At 40.1% G+C, this 7011-nt stretch overlaps 1 pseudogene across 1 annotated transcript; it reads right to left on the bottom strand.

Annotated features, from left to right (window-relative positions):
• Nucleotides 1–5281: 5281 nt before the first annotated feature.
• LOC145526733 (ATP synthase peripheral stalk subunit d, mitochondrial pseudogene) lies at nt 5282–5892 on the bottom strand (annotated as a pseudogene). Its single transcript, XR_014069131.1, has one exon. The product of XR_014069131.1 is annotated as an ATP synthase peripheral stalk subunit d, mitochondrial pseudogene (transcript).
• Between the last annotated feature and the right edge of the window lie 1119 nt (nt 5893–7011).

The following is a 7011-nucleotide window of genomic DNA, read 5'->3' as shown; positions in this document are numbered from 1 at the left end:
TGGTCTGCACTTACAGGCCTAGCCCTGCTCCAGATCTCTGGGACATCCTGGAGATTCAAGAGACATTTAACTAGACCCAGTCTGATGGTCTAGGGCTACATATGACCTCAGTTTAGCTGCTTATGCTTTCCTGACTTTGCATCCTTATTTTGCTGCCTCTCTTCCCTCCCCCTCCCCCCACCCCCACCCCTGAGGGCCCTCAAGACTTGTAGTTGGACTTTTGCTTGCAATTTATTTCTAAATTTCTTCTCTGGTCTTCCACTTACTCCTTTCCTCTTAGGAGTAAGGAACCTTGATCTTTGGGTCTAGATCTGATACAAAATTGCTCTTGACTTTTGCAATGCCAACCCACTCCAGTATTCTTGCCTGGAAAATCCCATGGACAGAGGAGCCTGGTAGGCTACAGTCTATGGGTTCGCAAAGAGTTGGACACGACTGAGCGACTTCACTTTCACTTTTGGAAAGTCACTTTCACTCTCTGGCCCCTGGATTTCTTACCTGTTAAGACATTGTGGTTAGGAAGATGATTCATAACTCAACAGGCTTGGACATGAGTTGTAGAGGCTCCTCAGCACAGGGACTAGACGGGATGGGTTCCAGGAGTCCACTAGTCCTAAATGTGTGGTGAAGTCAGGCTAGAGGTGGGTCAGGGCTTGTGACTACAGGGCTCCATCAAGAGTTTGGGTGCAGCCATGGAGCGTAAAGCAGAGATATATGAACAGTCTTGGTTTTCAAGATTCAGGACGTTGAACACAAACTCAATCAGTGGCTGGGAGTTGGGGAGCAGGGTCTAGCCCCTCTGTAAAGGAAATCTGATTAGGTTAGACAGGGACTCAGAACCACAACCAGAGCTCAAGCCGGGAGGACTAGAGTTCAGGGCAAGACTCAGTTTTTAGGGGGGCAATGGAAAGACAGTCAGGGAAACTGAGACTGAAAGTCAGTGGTATGAACTGAATCAATATAGCTGTAAGGTTGTGACTAGGAGACTTTGGGGGTTAGTTCTAGCTTACTGGCTTTTGGGGGATAAAAATAACAAGATTACTTTTATATCAGCAACTGTATCAGCTAACACAATTAAAATTCCTTGGGTCCAACCTTTTCTACTCGAGGCTGCTTTGGAATGGGACTAAACCTGTTTATGGGGGGAGATGGATTGCTGGTACCAGAACTGTCCTGGTAAAAGATTCCAAGGTTCCTTGAGCAGTATCAGACATTCAGGAGGGGTCAAGTGAGGACAAATCAAGGCACCTTTCATGGTCACAGAGAGTATAGGCCCGGGCACACCTGGATTAGGTGGCCCCTTTCTAACATGTTTGTTGGATCAATCATTGAGCAGAGCGCTACACATCCTTGTGAGTTCACTCTTGTGTGGATGAGAGACCATAGTATCTGACACATAGTAAGCCTTCTATAAATGTTGGTTAAATCAATGAAAAATGAAAGTTGAATGAAATAAACAGGAAAGACTGACAGCTAGAAGAAAGGATAGAACAGCAGTGATCTTGGAAAACTGTCGTATTTCCATCATGTGATCCTTACCATCAACAACTGAGTCTTAACCTTTTCCCTATAACAAGAAAAATAACTCTCAAAACATATTTTCAAATTATGGATTGCCAGAGTCAGGGAGATGTTCCTACCCTTGACCCAATAATCACACTCTTGGGATTCTATCATAGGAAATAATTCAACAAAAACAAAAAGTTAAGTGCACAAGAGTATTTATGATAACATCATCTGAAGCTGCAGAAAAATGTGAACAGACCATGTGTCCAATGAAAAGGGCCAGGCTGAATAAATTTTGGTACCTCCACACAGTAAAATATACTGAAGGTTTGAAAAAGGTCAGTATGAAGCTTCTGTGCAAACATGAAAATCACCTACTAAATTATTTCATAAAAAAAAGAGTATACAAAATGCTACATACTTTATCCATGCATATGTGTTGAGTGTTCTTTCTTGTCTCAGCCAATTTATTTTAAGTTCCTATTGCTGTGGTTAAATTCCAAAAGGAATGTAGAAGTTACTTCAGAATATCTAATGTTCCCCACTCTTGCTCTGATTTAAAAATGATACATAGGGGCTGTATCAGGCAACCCAAGGAATCCAGTGGTTAAGACGCTGTCTTCCAGTGCAGGGGGCCTGGGTTCTATCCCTGGTCAGGGAACTAAGATCCCACATGTCATGTGGTATGGTGAGAAAAATAAATAAAAATAAAAAGGATGCATATTGTATAAACTTTATTAATTGTGGGACTGCAACAAATTTTCCAGAAGTCAGAATAATGTATATCCTATTATAGACAATGATAACATGGTTTGTTATAGTCTTCTCAGTGTTTTATATTATAAATAAATACGTGTGTGTGTGTGTATGTGCTAGTTGCTCAGTCATGGCTAACTTTTTTCGACTCCATGGACTATAGCCTGCCAGCTTCCTCCGTCCATGGGATTCTCCAAGAAAGAATACTGGAGTGGGTAGCCATTCCCTTCTCCAGAGGATCTTCCCAACTCAGAGATCAAACCTGGATATCCTGCATAGCAGGCAGATTCTTTACCGTTTGTGCCACCAGGGAAACCCAAATAAATACATAATAGAATCTAAAAAAAATTGGAATACATATTAGAAATATGAGAAGGTGGCAGGAGCAGGATAGCATAGAATTTGAATCTTCTAGAAGTACCACATAAAAAACAGAGCAGCTAGTTAAAAAGTTAAAGATCTAGGGTTGATATTTATAACAAAAGTAGGTAACAAAAAACAAGCACCAACAATCATAATGTTTTTGGCATCTATGTAGGAGAAAGTGGAGGAAGGTAACAGGGAATTGATGGGCCCGAGAGATTATGAGACGACATTAGACATGATGGAGGCATGGAGGGTCAATCTCAGAGCAGGAACTAGACCTGGAAGGGGTTTGCCCACTCCAGTGATGGATGAAAACAGAGGGCTTGAGGTAAGGCCTGAAGGAACTGGGACACTAACCTCTTTGAACATGAACCTTCCTTTTTTTTGGAGTCAGGTTGACTTTTTAGAAAATAATTTTCATTTATTTATTTTTTGGTTGCACATGGGCCCTCTAGCCTCGGTGAATGCAGGCTGCTCTCCACGGTGGCGTGTGGGCCTCTCATTGCTGTGGCCTCTCGTGTTGCAGAGCACCGGCTCCAGGACTCAGGGCCTCAATAGTTACCGCTCATGGGCTCTAGAGCGTGGGCTCGGTAGTTGTGCTGCATGAGCTGAGCTGCTCCATGACATGCAGGATCCTTCCAGACCAGGAATCAAACTCCCGCCCCCTACGTTGGCAGGAGGACTCTTATCTACTGCACCACCAGGGAAGTCCCTGAACATGAACTTTTGAAACTGAGTAGTCCTGATGTCATTTAAAAGCAGGGGCCTATATTAAAGGAAACTTCTAGGAGTACAGTAAAAATTGATAAGATAGAGTGAAAAAACAAAGCAAACAACTAAAGTAAGAGAAGGTTGAGAAAAAGTGGGGAAAAACAAAAGAACTAGGAAAGAAAGAAAGCAAACTGTTTAAAAAAAATAAACTTTTAATTTTAGAAGGCAGATTGCCACTTTTTGACATTACATGGACACAGCAGAAGAGGATGCTCTGTGAAGTTAGAAAAGCTATTTGAACAAAATTCAAGGAAACTATACTCCCATCAGTATAATCACCAGAAACGTATCAAAATCAAATTTTCTATGATGAAAAGGATTATGCAGCATTATAATGTATTCAACAGATAATGAAAGCTTGCCAGAGAGGCACGCTCAAAAAGGAGATGAAAATATAACATTCTATTTCAAAACGACAGGTTAAAGACAAACATAAATCAGAATTTGAAAAATTTAGAAATCGTATGACAGAACTGGGCTTCCCTTGCGGCTCAGCTGGTAAAGAATCTGTCTGTAATGTGGGAGACGTGGGTTCGATCCCTGGATTGGGAAGATCCCCTAGAGAAGGGAAAGTCTACCCACTCCAGTATTCTGGCCTGGAGAATTCCATGAACTGTATAGTCCATAGGGTTGCAAAGAGTTGGACACAACTGAGCAACTTTCACTTTCACACTTTCATGACAGAACTAAAGAATTAGAAATAACAGACAAAATCATTTTGGAAATGAAGATGCAATTAGAAGAAGCAATAGAAACTATCCAAACTATAATACAGAAGAGAGGGGGGAAAGGCTGAAAAAGATGATCAGAGCCTCTGTAGCCTATAGGACAATAACAGATGGTATAATATACGTATTAAAATTGGAGTCCTAAATTGGAGGTGGGGTGGGGCAAAGGAATAATGGCAGAAAAAGTTTTCATATTTAATAAAAACAATAAATCCACAGACCCAAGAAGTACAACAAACCCCAGGCAGGAAAACTAAAAAGCAAATCACACCAAAGCATAACATAGTCAAACTGCTGAAAGCTAATGACAAAAACAAACTTAAACTTAGAGAAATTCAGAGACACATACAGGGGAACAAAGATAAGAATGGCTATAAAAACAAGCCATTGTCTTCCAGCAACATTTATGAAGTACTAAAAGAAAACTCTGTCAACTTAGAATTCTCTATCCAGAAAAAATATCTGTTAAAAATGAAGGTAAAAATAAGTACTTTCTCATATAAATAAAAGCTGAGAGAATCTGTGACTATCACTTAACTGCAAAAATGTTAAAGGAAGTTCTTAATGCTAGAGAAATATGACACCATCTGGAAACTTGCAGCTATGTGCATGAAAGCAAAGTGGAAGAAATGGTAAACATGTGAGTATTTATAAAAGAATTTCCTCTCATTTAAAAATTTTATTACAAGATAAGCCACAGTTTAAAAATAACAACAAAATGGGACTTCCCTGTCGGTCCAGTGGTTAAGGCTCTGTACTTCCACTGTGGGAGGCTCAGGTTCGACCCCTGGTTGAGGAACAAATATCCCACATGCCACGCAATGTGGCCAAAAAATAAATAAAAATGAAAACAATGACAGTGTTTCATGGTGCTTATAACGTATGTAGAAGTAAAATATATGACCACAGTAGCACAAAGAATGCGATGGGGAGATAGAAGCAGATTGTTATAAAGGTCTATAAACCACATAAAGTGGTATATGATTTACAGCTAGACTATGATAGGATAAATATGTATATATAAAAAAGGAGGCAATTACTAAAAACAAAACAAAAGTCAAAAGAAGGTACCTCCAAGGAAGTGATGTTTAAAATAATAGTAGTTTAAAAATATATTTTATATCTGGCAGAACAAAGGATTTCCAATACCCTTCTTTCTTTTTTTTTTTCACCATGTAATTATTTTTAATCTCCAGAGTTTATAATTCGAGGGCCAGAGCTTTCTCCCAGACTCGAGCTTATAAGCTCTCAATTGGCCTGTGAGGCCAGCAGGGGTACTTCTTCTTCTTGTCTAATTTGGTTTCTGGGAAGACTTCATTCAAGTCCTCAGTGGTCATCTGATCAAATGGAGTTATGTTCCTCATCTTCTCCAGCTCTTCTCATATTCCTGAATCCTGGTCTTTGAGAGAGTCAAAAACTCAGTACAACTTTTCACATCTTCTTTTTCTTCAGCACCCACCTGGGCAGTATATTTATCCTCTGGTATAGGAACCTTCAGGGCATTAAACTTCTTCTCAAAGTCATCCACCAAGCCAGCCTTTGCCACGTTGGCCTTGTAGTAAGCCCAGTCAATGGCAGGTGGCTTCTCAGGCAGAGTAGCCAACCTGGAGGTTAGGGTCTCGTTCCAGGACTTCAAGGAGTTAGCCACGGCCTTCTGGTTTCGGGGGATGATCTCCCCGAAAGCTACCCAGTCAATGGTTTTTAGAGCAAGTTTCCATCCAGCCATCTTGAGATCCTTCACCGATGCAGAGCCCCGGGCGGCTCGCAATCCCTCCAACACCCTTCTTATAAACATTTCCCCAGCTCTTGTAAAACTAAATGTTATTTATTACAAGTAATATATTTACTTGTCCTAAAAATCAAATCATAGAAAATGGTGTACAGATGCAATAAATGTATTTATCCACGTTTAAATATGCATCCATATTTTATACATAAACTAGTGAATATGTAAGTATAATTTTTTCTATTTAAAAAAAAAATATGTGTATGCTATGGAGAACAGTGTGGAGATTCCTTAAAAAACTGGGAATAGAACTGCCATATGACCCAGCAATCCCACTGCTGGGCATACACACTGAGGAAACCAGAATTGAAAGAGATGCGTGTACCCCAATGTTCCTCGCAGCACTGTTTACAATAGCCAGGACATGGAAGCAACCTAGATGTCCATCAGCAGATGAATGGTTAAGGAAGCTGTGGTACATATACACAATGGAATATTACTCAGCCATTAAAAAGAATACATTTGAATCAGTTCTATTGAGATGGATGAAACTGGAGCCCATTATACAGAGTGAAGTAAGCCAGAAAGAAAAACACCAATACAGTATACTAATGCATATATATGGAATTTGAAAGATGGTAACGCTAACCCTATATGCGAGACAGAATAAGAGACACAGATGCATGGAACAGTCTTGTGGACTCTGAGGGAGAAGGTGAGGGTGGGACGTTCTGGGAGAATAGCATTGAAACATGTATATTATCATATGTGAAACAGAACACCATTCCAGGTTCAATGCATGAGACAAATACTCAGGGCTGGGGCAATGGGATGACCCAGAGGGACGGGATGGGGAGGGAGGTGGGAGGGGGGTTCAGGATGGGGAACACATGTAAACCCATGGCTGATTTGTGTCAATGTATGGCAAAAACCACTACAATATTGTAAAGTAATTAGCCCCCAACTAAAATAAATAAATTTATTTTAAAAAAAAAAGAAAAAAAATATGTGCATGAATGATAGCAAACTAGCACAGTCTTATGTACTTTGGTTTTTCACTTAACATTTTACCTTGGAGTTCATTCCATTTCAATATGTTGAAAGCTTCTTCATACTTTCTTAAGCTGCACAGTGTACCATTGAAGAGATAGCACAACT

Source organism: Giraffa tippelskirchi, chromosome 11 (genome assembly GCF_054371585.1).
Source record: "Giraffa tippelskirchi isolate mGirTip1 chromosome 11, T2T-mGirTip1v1.2.pri, whole genome shotgun sequence".
In the NCBI taxonomy this organism is placed as follows: Eukaryota; Metazoa; Chordata; class Mammalia; order Artiodactyla; family Giraffidae; genus Giraffa; species Giraffa tippelskirchi.
This window is presented reverse-complemented; position numbering and strand designations above follow the sequence as displayed.